The sequence below is a fragment of the Canis lupus genome, chromosome 22 (assembly GCF_003254725.2).
Source record: "Canis lupus dingo isolate Sandy chromosome 22, ASM325472v2, whole genome shotgun sequence".
Classification (NCBI taxonomy): Eukaryota; Metazoa; Chordata; class Mammalia; order Carnivora; family Canidae; genus Canis; species Canis lupus.
The window spans coordinates 60,478,000-60,492,363 of record NC_064264.1 but is presented as its reverse complement, the minus strand read 5'-3'; the positions used below and the strand labels follow the sequence as shown (position 1 = coordinate 60,492,363).

Below are 14,364 nucleotides of genomic sequence, written 5' to 3'. Positions count from 1 at the left end.
GGCCTGACCCTGGCCACAGACGCTCCAATCCTCCAGCAGGCAGGCAGAGGTACCCACTGCGCCCAGAGCACATCCACATCTCAAGGGAGGTGCAGTCAGGAGGAAGAATGCTATCGCTTCAATTCTCCGCACTGTCTAGAGGTCACCCACTATTTTAATATGATCACAATGCCTCGCACACGACACCCAGAGTGGAGCTATTTTACCTACTGCACATTGGGATGCTACTTCTGCCTGAGGGACGTGACCAGGAAAGACACTGAGCAGCAACAAGCAGCGGGGCCTCCCTAAATCACTGCAATGAAAAATCCACCTGGAAGGAACCATGTACCTACTGGGTGAAAGCTCAGCGTGGCATCGGGACGCTCCCTTCCTGCTCCCTGAAGGACACAAAAAAGCAACAAGTCACCAGCCTCTGGAAGGCCCTGCTGCCCTGAACAGGTCACAGCTCAGTGGACCCAAGGCCATCCGCGAGGTGATGCTTCCAGCTGCCCTTGCTCACCGTGTGGTCAGCATCGCAGGCCCAGGGAGGGGCCCCAAGGGAAGACCCTTCCCGAGGTCAGGAACCTGCAGGGGATCTCACGTGCGGCCCTGACAGGCAGAAAGCGTCTCCAGGTTCAGATCAAGACCAAGATGAGTTCTGAGGGCTGTTCTCTGCACAAATGTCCAGCTCTAAGAACCCCGAATGTACAGAACATGTACACAACGCGACCAACAAGGCGCTCCTGAGAAAGCCTGGCTCGGGTCACACCCACGTCACACACGTGTCCCGCGGCTGACTGGCTCCCTAAATATGGACGCACAGCTCAATACTTCTGTGTCTGGTTTGGTCAGCAAGACTGTGCTTCTCGGTACATTCAGTGATGAAAACAAACTTATCAGCCCCAGGGCAGCCCCGGTGGCGCAGCGGTTTAGCAGCCGCCTGCAGCCCAGGGCATGATCCTGGAGACCCTGGATCGAGTCCCATGTCGGGGTCCCTGCATGGAGTCTGCTTCTCCCTCTGCCTCTCTCTCTCTCTCTCTCTGTGTCTCTCTATGAATAAATAAATAAAATCTTTAAAAAAACAAACTTATCAGCCCCGATTATATAACTTCGTGACTTAGCCAGTCTGACCCACACATCAGTCACACAGTCCGCCGTCCAGCACTGGTACACGCAGAGCTCTGAGGATGATGCTGTGGGCATCATGAAACCTCCGAGGTCAGGGAGACAGAGACACCAGCCTCATTGGAGACGGGACCAGCGCTGCCACCCAACACAGCCTCCAGGACCTCCCCCACAGTGTGGGGGGCTGGAGATGCACATCAGCAATGCAAGGCTGATGCCAGCAGGAGGTGCTCTCTCTCAGCTCGCAGGGGGCCCAAGAGGATAGCGCCTGCACACCCTGAAGGCTGCCGTGAGTCCAATCCCAAGTGCACATCTAAGCTGCGGGAACGGGCCCCGGTGCTCTGTGGCCTGCCGCATGCAGACCCACGCCCGCACTGCCCAGAGCGCCCTGGGCTCACCGCCGCGGACAGGCAGCTGCCGCCTGGCCAGGTCCCAAGCCACCAGACTCACACAGAGGAGGGGAAGGAGTCTTCCTTCTGTCACAAACAGAAACGAGGGGGGAAACCACAGGACATACAGCAGCTGATGGAAGAAAGTGCAGCATCTGGGCGATCACCAGCATGCATGGTGGTGAGGTGGGTACCCTGTTCCAGAAAACAGGCTCCAGGAGAACCACCAATGAGGAGAGCTTCAGGCAGCGAGCAAGATCAGTGGAGAGCAGACCCCACGTGTGCCATGGGGCGCCGCTGTCTTCACCCAACGTACCCACCCGCATGTCCGTGTGCACATGATGCCATGCCCTGAAGTGATGGCACAACGCTCTGCCGGCCACACACTGCAGAGGACCCGGTGCTTCTGTCCCTGTGAGCCAGGAATAAAACTTCCACTTTTGTTCCAGAGCACAGAACACACTACAGACAAAAGAACTGCTTCGCTCACTCATGCAGTTTATTTATGTCCAACCTAAAAGCACACAGGCAGACACTGTGGTTCGTGTGATGGACTGTGAGTTCCCAACGAGCTCTTAAAATGCTAGTCACGGCATGAACGGGTATAGACATGGCTCTGTCAGCAGAGAGCTCCTGTTCACACAGCAACCCCTCCATCCTCCACGCCCATTGTGACAGAGCAGCCTTCCCTCAGGTGGACCTAATGTCTGGCCCATTCAGATTACTAAACGAACATGCAGGTAAGCTGTTGGTCAACAGGGCACCTGGTGTTCCATATCCTGCTGGCGGGAGACACGGACGGAAACTGCAAGGACACATGGCTTCACGTGCCCTGGGCGGTGACAACGGAGACGAGGGCACGCAGGGAGGCTGTGGGGACGGGGCTGCCCGTCACCGGCGGGGATCGTGCAGCGGTGCAGCCGCTGTGGGAGATGGTGGCCACTTCCCCAGAAAGGCAAGTGTGCCACAGTCGCCACATGGCCCAGCGATCCCAGTACTTGGTGTGTATGGAGAAATGGAAGCAATGTCCACATAACTGCGTGTACACGTGTGTTCACACCAGCATCGTCTGGAGCAGCCAAGAGGTGGGAACAACCCGAATGTCAGTCAGCTGATGGACAGACACAGAGGGCTGGTTTACCCACACGGACTCATCACTCAACCATGAGGAGGACGCATGCTACAGCATGGGTGAACATGGAAACTACATAAAGGGAGGAACGGAGACAAAAGGTCACGCACCATAGGGTCTCATTCACGTGAAATGTCCAGGACGGGCAGATCTGCAGACTGGGCTTGCCCAGGGCTGGGCGAGTAACTGCTAATGGTTTCTTTTGGGATGAGGACAATGCTCTGATTGGGGGTGTGAACATGTTCCAACAGACACTGATGAGTCGCACACATGCAAAGCCCTGTGGTACGCAGGTTACACCTTAGCAGTGATACAGCAGATACTCATGCTTCCTGGGTGGCTGTGCAGTCTACATGCACACGAGCTCACCACTTCTCACTTCAGGAACACACGGTGGTGGCGGCGCCGTCGGAGATCACACAGCTCCTGTGCATGCCTCCCATCCGTCCTTGGCTTCTGCTGGCCCTTCTTCATTTTCTTGGAGGGAGAGGTCAGCCTTGTGTCTGAACCGCTTCCCCTTCCAGTCGCCCGTGTAGGCTCTAGAAACTCAGATGTAAAGGTCTCACAGTAACTGTTTCAGGAAGTGAAAGCTACAGCAGGGAACATGACCTGGTGGGATCTCGTACAACAGGCCTCGTGCCTGACGCACACAGTCATGCCTCTGCAAATGGCACATCCCTCAGCGAAAGAGGAAGGATGCACGGTAGGCTCACAGGGGACCTGCCAACGCTGCTCACCTGGCAGGTCTCAGTGGCGGCTATGGTGGCAGGGGCTTCAGAAACTGCTCAGTTGGCCGCCTCCTCTCAGGGCCTTCGAGTGGCCAGAGCTGCCTTTGCGTGAGCCCTCCACGCGTCAGCACCTGCTCACCTGCCTGGGATGAGCAGATGCACCTATGGGTGGGTGGGAGGCTGGGACTATGCTGAGCAAGCCCATCAGATCCACTTCCATGACTCCCACGACAGTAGACGAGCAAACAGGAAGGATGTCAAGGGCCACGGCGGGAAGACAGCCCTGCAGGCGGCAGCCCCGGGGCCCGAGTGGCAGCAGGATGGAAACTTCTGGGGAAGTCTGGGTGAGCCTGGAGGGTACAGGCAGACGGGACGAGCAGGAAAGAGGAGAAAGCAGCAACCGCCCGCAGCCCTCAGCAGCCCGGAGCCCCATGGCAGCTGCACCCCCACCCCCTGGGAGAATGCAGCGTTTTGAGAAAGGGTCTCTGTCGTGAGCCAGGAGCCACGGAGGAAATGTCACCACACATCACAGTGACCCAGCTCCCTGAACATCCTGCAGGGCTCCTTCCCTTGATCCTCCTTCTCTAAAGATGTTTTACGTTTGGATCGATTGATTCATCAGTGTCCGAGAACCCCACACCTGTGTTCATGGGCGTGGTAGTGCAGTGTTCCTGACGGCAGTGGTGCTGGTGGTCGATGGCCAGCGGCCTCAGGGACGGGCTGAACATGGGCCATGTCCCTCTGTGTTTATGGGACATGCGGTTCTGTGGGATCTGGGGTGCAGGGCTCAAGTCAGAGACTGGCCCACTCAGACTTCAGTAGAACCTGCCATCTGATGGGAAGCAATCCCAAACCAAGAGCCACCATGTGGGGGCCTGGGCCCCAACCGGAAGAGGTCAGAACGGGCAGCAGCAGAGTGGCCTAAACAGCGTCCAATACCAACTGGCTTCTTGAAAACGGGTCACAGTACTAGACCAAGTGACCATGTGGTCTCACCCACAGCTAAGAGTAAAGGACGAAGAGAGCAGAGCAGTGCCTAGGAGGTCAGGAAAGCCGGGGCACCGGGCCCTGAAACCTCGTGCATGTTCCCAGCGATGAAGGGAGGGGTCCAGGCCCCGTCCTGTTCTCTCACTGACTGTGCCATGGGGATGGACATGGTGGGGGTGTGACGAGGAGGGACTGGCCAAGTAGCCAGGGACACACAGACTTCAGGATGAACCCAGAGGGAGAAAGAAGAAAGGATCTTCGTCCAAGCAGACCAGAGGGCCCTCCCTAGGCAGGTCGGGGCAGGACCTCAGCCTGAAGCAGGACCAGGGCACCCTGAGTGGGTGGGGGTCCCTTGGCTCTCGGGCTGGCCCCGTTAGAAGTGGGGGCCAAGTTCCAGTGGTCAGTGGCTGCTGGATCCTTCCGGGCTGGGGACAGAGCTGCAGCATCGGGCTGGCCTGGCTCCTGTGACCATCACTGAGGATGGTCGTATGCTCCAAACATGCTCACATATCCTGGGGGGAGAGGGTGCCCCCACATGGGGAATTCAAACACACATTCTAGAGTACAGAAATAACCACCAGATTTAATGAGTGTGAACGCTTTTGTCATAATTGTACAGGTGACTTTTTTAAGAAAGTAATTAGAAATAGAGATTTTTAATAAGTCATTTGAAAGCCTTCCTCTTAAAATCTCAGACACAAAAACATCACGTCCCTAACTTGCCACAGGGGTGGGCCACCCCAGAGATACCAGTGTCCAAGAGAACCAGAGTCCTCCAGGCGCCACAGACCGAACACAGCTTCAGGCTGTTAGAAGCCCATTCCACGTCCGCCCTAACCCACTTCTGTGTCAAGCAGTGGACACGGCGCCCGCTGAAACCACACACAGGAGGGAGTCCACCATCCCGAGGGGGGGTACCGAGCTCCCCTACAGAGCTGAGTCTATCGGCAGCAGCACCCCTCCCGCCAGGCCCCTGAGTGCCGACTCTGCACACAGGTCATGTCTGTCCCACCACGGGCAGTCCACACTCCTCTCCAGTTCCAAGGCTGTGCACACAGTACTTTCAAACCACCTTTACTCCAGAGTGACATGTGCTTTCTGACTCTCCCTCTGAACCGGTTATCATATCTGATTCCCTCACAATGAGCAAAATATCACCTCACATTTGTGTTTGCACGAGAATCACAGTTGTCCGTGGGGTGGGTATCCCACAGTTTGGAATCCGACCTTAAGTGAAGTTCGAGTACAGTCCTGGGGTTTCTGTGACCAGATTCAGGCTCTGCACGAAGCTCTCACTCTCCAGTGCAGCCCATATGAGCAGGACCAGGAATGTTCCAGAAAATAAGAAAACAGAACCCTGATCACACTGCCATATCAGAGCAACTAAGGAAAGAAGCAAGAACACAGGCTGGCACCTTCCTGACACCGCTGACGGCCCACCTCACCACAGCCCAGACACCAGTCAGCAGGGAAGGCCCGGTTTCACCCCCATTGGCAACCATCAGTGGCCACACCAGGTAAAGCCTTCGTGGCTCCCTGGGGGCCAGCAAACCATCCGCCCTTCTTCGTATAGGGACAGGACTGGCACGGCCACACACTTGCTCCTGGGAAGGCCGCGGCTGGCTCTGCAGATGCTCCCAGGCGGAGCTGGCTCCCCATGTCGGGGGCTGTGGTCTCAGAGCACACATGGGGCCCTGCTGCGTGCTGTGCAGGGCGTTAGTGACAGGCTGGGGCGGGTACAGCCTTGGGCAGCGGGGCTCTGGGGAGGACACCCAGATGCTCCAAACCCAGGGCAACACTCGCACTCGCACCTGGGACGCACCGGGCCACAGAGGCTGGGGCCTGGCTCTGTGAGGGGGGACCCGCCCATCACCTTCCTGGCACTGGAGTGTCCAGTCACCACCTTCTCCATCAGCTTCTGACCTCAGATGCTCCCAGCACTTCAACAAGGAAGAGCCTGACACAGAGCAGCTTCAAAGCCTGGTGGCTCTTTCCCCAGACCTCCCAACACCTAACAAATAGGATGTCTATAAATACCACCCCCCACCCAACGCTGTTCTAGGAAGACTCCTAAGCAGGGAATCACTCTAACAGGACCCCAGTAGTCATGCCAAACTCGTTTCTCCTGTGGGTGAGATGCAGGTCATCACGGAACTGCAGATGGGATGGGGACCACAGAGCGCCAAGCACACATCCCGGAGCAGGGGTCGGGGAGCAGTTCCCGCCTGTGCACTCCCCAACTCGGCCGCAGCCCTCAACCAAAGCTTGGTGGTGCCACCTGGGAGGAGAACTGGCAGGTCCCCTGAGCAGGGTGGCCTTACACCTTCACCCCCTGACGCAGATCGTCGGTAGGAGTCCCTCAAGGTCTACGGGTATAACAGCCCTGAACAACCACACCGCACGGGCACAGAGCTTTCCCCTAAATGTCTCTGCCCATAGGTGCCCTTGGGGGCATAGTCTAGGGATTCCACCGAAGAAATGAAATTCAGGGGCGCCTGAGGGGCTCCATCAGTGAAATGTCTGCCTTCTGCTTGGGTCATGGCCTCAGGATCCTGGGATTGAGTCCTACCTCAGGTTTCCTGCTCAGTGGAGTCTGCTTCTCCCTCTGCCTCTGCTCCTCCCCCTGCTCATTCTCTCTCGCTTGCTCTCTCTCTGTATCTTAAATAAATAAATAAAATCTCAAAATAAAATTAAACTCAGAAGTTCAGTGACTGGTGCAGGGGTACTGAGCACAGTAGTGAAGACCTGGCCTGGAAGGAAGTCTATGGATTGAGAAACCAAGTCAGAGCAACAGTCAAGTCTCCAAACCCACAGTGGTCAAGGATTCACCTTGAAAGGTTACTCACACCTGCTCAGAGATGCGATTCCCAGACATGCATGAGGACAAGCTCATCCCCAAATGTGGGGCAGAACCTGCCAAGCACTGAAGTCCTGACCCCGGCGCTTCCTGGCATGGAGAGAACAGACACTGCCGTCTAGGAGGGCGCCAGGCATGTGTGCCAGGCTTCTGGAGAAGTCCACAGAGCTGGACGCCGTCTGGGCTTGACAAGTTTGCATGAAGGAGAAAGAACATAAACTATAACAAACCCAGTGGTTCTCAAACTCTGAGGTAAGAAATATATTTTACTTTATTTTTTAAGATTTGAGAGAAACAGGACAGAGAGCACTAGTTGGAGGCACAGAGGGAGTACTGAGCGTAGAGCCCCATGTGGGACTTGATCTCAGGACCCCGGGATCACGAGCTGAGCCGAAATCAAGAGTTGGAGTCTTCACTGACGGAGCCTCCCAGACACCTCCATGTTAGCACACTTAATTCAATCGTGACCTGTGTATACCCATGAATACAGGAGAAAGAAGCGTGGGGTCCCTGCCCCGTCGTGGTTCTGGTTCTGTTCTGGAAACCCTGGCTCTTGCTCACTGACCTGCAGCTGTGATCTGTGAAGGGTCGCTCGCATGGACAGCATGTCCTCTACTGACCTCATGTTCTGACGGGCTCGGTGTCCTGTGTCCGCAATCTGTGTATCAGAATGTCAACTTCCTGAAGGGCCCTGATTAAAATAATGTCCAGAACGGGGTCTGTTTTCTCCCAAGGTATCATCAACTTCCATTTCTCCAAAATGTAACAACCAGAGAGACGGGACAGCTCTTGGCTCTAACGCATCGCCCGGAACAGCCAGTGCATCAGCTGGGGTCTCCTCCGTCCTGAGCCTGGCGGCACCCAAAGCCTTCACTTCCCGACCTCTGACTTTACATAGACGACAAGATCGGAACCCACCAGGGGTCACGGTTTCCAAAGGGAAGGAAACATCCTAGAACCGGGTATATGAAATTAGCTTTCATGAAATTTCTGTTAAACAGAGGTAAGTTAGGGATGCCTGAGTGGCTCAGAGGTTGAGCGTCTGCCTTCGGCTCAGGTCATGATCCCCGAATCCTGGGATGGAGTCCTGCATCCGGCTCCCTGCATGGAGCCTGCTTCTCTCTCTGCCTGTGTCTCTGCCTCTCTCTCTCTCTCTGTGTCTCTCATGAATAAATAAAATCTTTAAAAAAACTGAGGGGGGCACTTAATGGGATGAGCACTGGGTGTTATACTATATGTTGGCAAATCAAACTTCAATAAAAAAATACATATATATAAATTTTTTTAAAATCTTAAAATGAATAAATAAAAAATAAACATTGGTAAGTTGAGGCCTGTGTGCCCTGTGCTCTGCATGGGCATCACCTGGCAGCCGTGGCCCCAGAAATCCCATGTGGACTCCGTGGTCCTGGGGGCCCAAGCAGCGGGAAGCACTGCCTCTCAGGGTCTGCGTCTCCTCGCTTTCACACGTCTAACATGCCATGTGGAGAATCTGTCTTATGTTCCCAAGAAACATTATCAACACTCTTTACAAATCTCCCTATTTCAAGGGTATTTACATCCTGCTGCTGAGCCAAATGGCAGATCGTGTGTCCAAATTACAAATCTGGAGTTGTTTCAGCTAATTTTAAAACTACAAAGTGTCAAAATAAATCCACCTACCTACCTGTTTCTTGTCCCTAAACCAGCAGGAATCCTAAAGCCTCTGTGTCCCACTGGCCAGGACTATGCACAGTTAGAGGTCACAGGCAGGGCCTTAAAGTGTGCTCAACCCCAGTCTCTCACCTCTGAGGGTCGTGGAGGGAGATACCTTGTACCAGCAGCAAAGGGAGGGGCACTTGTCCTGCTTTGTCCCCCACCCCTTTGCCTGGGCACCTCTCTATGGGGATGCAGGCAGAGGAGCTGAACCAGCAGGGACACGGGGTAGTCTATGGAGGCTGCACTGGGCTGGCACAGACCCATGGGGGGGCATGCTGGCACAGGCCTGGGGGGTGGCGCTAGCACGGACCCGGAGGGGGGTGTTGGCACAGGCCTGGGGGGGTGCTGGCACGCACCTGTAGGGGTGCTGGTACAGACCCAGGGGGGCCATGCCCATCCAGGGAGGGCATCTGGAACAGACCTGGGGAGGGCATGCTGGCACAGGCTGGGGGGGGTGCTGGCACGGACGGCGGGGGGGGACACCCTGGCACGGATCCAGGGAGGGCACACTGGCATGGACTCAGGCGCACACTGGTACAGACCCAGGGCGCACAGGTTACAGATCCCTCATGCACGCAGGTCTGCTGACTGGAACACACAGCCCATGGCTGCAGTGCCCACCTCCCCTCGGGTCCCCGCATCACCTTGCTGTGGAATCTCCTCCTCGCCTCCAGAGAACAAGGCAGAGCGCGGTCAGGGTGGAGGTGGAGGAGGCTGCCGAGCCATGGGTGCCCCTCACGCAGGCCCTGGGTCACCCAGGGGGCGCTGCAGACGTGGACGACAGACAGACCTACCCACAGGGGCTGAGAACACAAGGAGTACCTGCACACCTTAATGCACAAGGACCAGCTCACCTGCCACGCGCGATCTTTCCAGGCCTGGCCTGGGATCCACACTGACCAGCAGGCATGCAGACAGCTCACCCCACAAAGCATCACCATCTACCAGCTGCCGAAGGGCACCGGGCTTGTCTGCTCAGGTGTAAGCACGGCCAGAACTGGCTGGGCCTGGAGCCAGCTGACCCCATGGCTCTGGTGGGAGTCTGGAGGATCCGTGGAGCAGGCTCAGTCACTGAACAGAGCACAGCACCATTTGTATACCCCCCGCCTCCGACTCAGCAGCAGGTAAAGAACAGAGCTGTGGTCACAACACCCTCTTGCAGAGGCCAACTCCAGGGGGAAGCGAAGGGGGCTCCAGTCCGCAGCTGTATTCTGGAGGTGCGGGAGCAGGAGGTAGCCCCCACCTCATCGCCTGGGAGAGTGTGAGGAACTGAGCCCGACACCCACCCCAGGGACAGAAGGGGGGTGTGGGCGATGACCCGAAGTGCCCCACGGATTCCTGTGTTCCTGGGGGACCTCAAAACACAGGTGAATGGCAGGTCAAGGCTTTGCCTGAGTGGCCCCCAAGGGTACGTGAAAGGTCACCATGGCTCCCCTACAAACACAAACCATGTCAAAAAGCAGACTGTACCTGGGACACATGAAAGACCATCAAGGATTTGAACAGATGTTTCTCCAAAGACCTACAAATGGCCAATAGCCCAAAGAAAGATGCTCAGCAGTCACCAGAGAAGTGCAGACCAAACCCTGTCCACGCATGAGATGCCAGTCACAGGGGTGCAAAGGTGGGACCCAACCGCACGGCAAGCCTGCAGACCCAGAAGGCAGACCTGTGGCTGGCGGGGGGCTGGCGGGGCAGGAACTGCGAATGCGTGCTGGGTTTCTTCTCGGTGATGAAAGTGTTCTCATGCTACGTGGGGGTGGTGGTCTCATCACTTGTGAATATACTAAAAACCACTGAATTGTACCTTTTAAAGAGTTGGTTTTAGGACACGTGAACTCATCCCAGTCACACCCCAGGTGAGCTCTCCCCACAGATCTGCAGGGTGGCGGGTGCACTCACGCCCGCGTTGGGCCCATCGCACCTGCTGGAGCCGCCCTTCACTTCCCTTTCACGGCAGAGATGTGGTTGTACCAGATTCACTCTGGCTTGGGGAAACGGATAATGTTTTTAAAGTTCTGTTTTTAATAAGATGTATTTCCTAACGTGTGAACCTAAGTTCACTGTGTTTCCCAAGGAGCACACCTCGCAGCTGAGTAGCTCAGAACCGGCTGCAGGGTAAAATGGGACAAACATGGTCGAGAGCAAGCACCGTCCACTCACGCTCTGGGCATGGAAAAAGCAGGACAACTCATTTCTGGGGTGCATGGGGCCCCCCAGTTTTAGCCGCAATGGCTGTTCCTCCCAGAAGGGTGGGGGACTCCCTGCATGCCTGTGCAGACCCCTCTCTGCCACCCCAGGGAGGAAGAGGGGCCTCTGAGTTCTGAATTCCATCCTAACAGGGCCACCTGCCACTGGGATGGTGCTCGGGCCGTCACTGGCGCTGCGGTCAGCTCTGCCAGGATGCAGGTACAGCGGCCCGGGCGGTAAAGTCAGAAAACACACGAGGACACAAGAGACCATCAGAAATACACCGAAAATCAATTCCAGCCCGTGTTAGTCACCTAATGGCAGTTTTGAATGTCAGCGAAAACAGACTAAACCTATTAGCTGAACTACACGGGTGTGTGTGGGGGGGGGTGACAGACGCACGTAACCCGACCCTAGCGCCCTGGCCGGTCCCTTCGGTGGTCCTCCCGACAACTGCTTTTCACATTTGCAGGATCCAATGACAAAGCAAGTGCAGGCTCTCGTGTCTGTTTATAGCTTTCAAAGGCAAGGTTTGCTGTTTGATGTTAGAGGCTAATAGAGAGCTTCGGTGTTTCTAAACATAGGCCTCTTCCCCTCATTCTCCGCCAGGGCTCCAGTGCCCCGACAGAGACCGCACCCTGCTGGCGCCTACCCTCCCAGGCCCCTGCGCCTGCCAAGCGCTCAGCTCCTACACCTGCACCCAACGGCCTCCCCCCGACCCTGCTCCTGGTGCCCCACACAGGTAACAAATTACAATTGTGCTCCAGTGAAACCTGCGTGTGTAAGCGGCATCCACCAGGTCCACGCTCCCAGTCGTTCTGGCAGCCGGCGGGCAGGGCCTGGACTGCAGGGCTGGGGGCTCCCTCTGCTCCGGTCAGACCCCACCCCCTGGTGTCCCTGCCAGCACCATCTCTTACCATCATCAGTAGTAACACCCGGTTTCCCTTCTCAGGCAAATGTGGGGCATTTTACGGCCAGGAACATATTTGTAAACACAAAATCATTTGGATCACAAAAGCATCAGGGATATTCCACATCTGAAAACACTGACCATCTGCAAAATGTCAAATGTCAGCTGACCTAAGCTGAAATTTACAGGGTCCAGAATAAAAAATTCTAACCACAAACGACCTGGCCTCGCCTGAGTCTGACAGTTCATAGCGGTAGACACAGAGCTCCGTGAAGAGCAGGCGCATTGGGGCATATGCCCAGGTCAGAAGAAGGGCACACCACATCCAGGAGCTGAAGAAACGGGCAGGGAGAGGGCAAAACCCCACTGAAGCATCCAACTCTCCCCACCAGACTGTGGCAGTGTGGAAATAGCGGGGAAGTGGCCAAACCGGCTCCCCCTCCTAGCCCCCCTCCCACTTCCCATCCAGGTCCCCTCCCACCACCCCATAAACCTCCCCTCCCCCCTCCCCCTCCCACCTCCCCATCAGGCCCCCCCATCAGGCTCCCCATCAGGCTCCCCATCCTGCCCCCCCTCCACCATGGCTTCAAGGGACTGACTACCTTGCAATACACTTTTCTCTGCATTTGCAGACAAGGAGACATTGAGGGCTCCCAGGTAAACTCAGGCAGGTGAGTCACCTTCTAGCACATATTTCTGTGGGTAGCACAGAGGCTCCACTCACTCAGACACAGGGATGATGGTGGGTCCCCATGTGCTGGCCCAGGGACAGGGCACAGCATTGCAGGGACAACACATGGAGGACGATGGCAACATCCCCACTGGAAGGAGGGCAGCTGAGCCAGGCTCAGGGGACAGAGGATACCAGGGTGGCCTCCGTGAGGGAAGCCAGGGCCCATCAACAAGAGCCAACAACTGAAATCAAAGCTGACCTGAGCTGGGGTGGGGTGATGGAGCCATTGTGGCAGAACAGGACAAGTTCTGAGAGGGGGGGTTGCAGAGTCAGGGAGCCTCCAGGAAGGACCACACACTGGTCAGAGAATCCAGCTGAGCCCAAGCCTGGCCCCCGTCTCCCCGCACACAGGCTACACCTGCCCTGCCCCTTGAGTTCCTCTCCCAACAAGAAAAGGTAGGGACTGTGCCATGGTGAAATAATGACCGCCATCCTGTGAGCCAGAGGCGGAGGGATCCGTGCCCTGTGTCCTCGAGAGTGTTCGCAGCAGAGACGGAGGTCGGATACTCAGCAGTCTCCGAACTGGTGGTCGGCAATGGTGTGCTGGCACCAGGTAGGCAGGGACTCCGGGAAAGGCAGGCCAGACACCACAGGGGACAGGGCAGGAGGACTGGGCACACGGGGCCGTCCAGCCCTCCAGCTGCCCCAAAGCTGTGACTGCCCCCCTCCAGACGTGCCCTGGGCACAGCCCACTCGGTATGGTGTGTCCCTGGTTATAAACATGGGTGAAGAGGTTAGATGGTCCATGCACACAGGTCAGCAGAAAACAGTGCCCCCAGGACAGTGGCTGACAGTCAACTAGCAGGAGAGACGCTCCGCCAGTCAAGTGCCAAACCCCGTTGTTCACAGAGCACTACCACGACCAGTGCCCAGGAGGCCAGCTGGAAAACCACGCAGTTTCTGCAGTTAGGTCCCACTACCAATGCTCTCCCTCTAGAGACACATTAGCCAGAAAACAAAGCAAACATACTAAATTCACAAATGAGAACGTGTTGGTACACAAGAAGGCTTTTTTTTTTTTTTAAAGATCGTATTTATTTATTCATGAGAGAGACAGGCAGAGGGAGAACAGGCTCCCTGCAGAGAGACTGATGTGGGACTCAATCCCAGGACTCCAGGATCACGCCCTGAGCCAAAGGCAGATGCTCAGCCACTGAGCCACCCAGGCGTCCCACACATGGAGGCTTTTAACGGCTACAATCATATACCTTCTGCCGCAGTGTAGACGTACTTTCTAAATACTGAGTACACAGGGGCTAAAGGCATGTGCAAGAGCAGGTGTGGAAGTCTGACACACACAGAGCTGCCCGGGGAACGCAGGCCCCACACCCCCAGCCTGCACGCAGGCTGCCTGAGTCCCACGGGAGTCTCTGCAAACCCCCAAGTACGGATTCTGGCCCAGAGGGGTCACGCAGTAACCAGCACAGGGTCATCTCTCACCACGCCGGGCTCCTGACCCTGACCTGTGGCCACTCTCCAGGGAGAGGAAACGAATGTGAAGCACACACTGGACTTGAAGACTTAGTATGAAACTATGTATGGACATAACACATCCACTCATGTTCAAATAATATTTGGAGATAATAGTAATATTTAAAGACACTTTGCATGCATCTCTACGGTTTTCAGATGC

At 56.1% G+C, this 14,364-nt stretch overlaps 1 protein-coding gene across 9 annotated transcripts in view; it reads right to left on the bottom strand.

Annotated features, from left to right (window-relative positions):
* ATP11A (ATPase phospholipid transporting 11A) overlaps positions 1 to 14,364 on the bottom strand; it is a 129,001-nt gene that overhangs the window by 66,986 nt on the left and 47,651 nt on the right. Inside the window, exon 1 of one of the 9 annotated variants that reach the window (XM_049099176.1) lies at positions 2,998 to 3,146. The exons of the other annotated variants lie outside the window; for them this stretch is intronic. The gene's annotated coding sequence lies outside the window, so the exon portion shown is untranslated. Of the gene's footprint in view, positions 1 to 2,997; positions 3,147 to 14,364 lie in introns of those variants that run through there. 9 annotated transcript variants of the gene reach the window in all.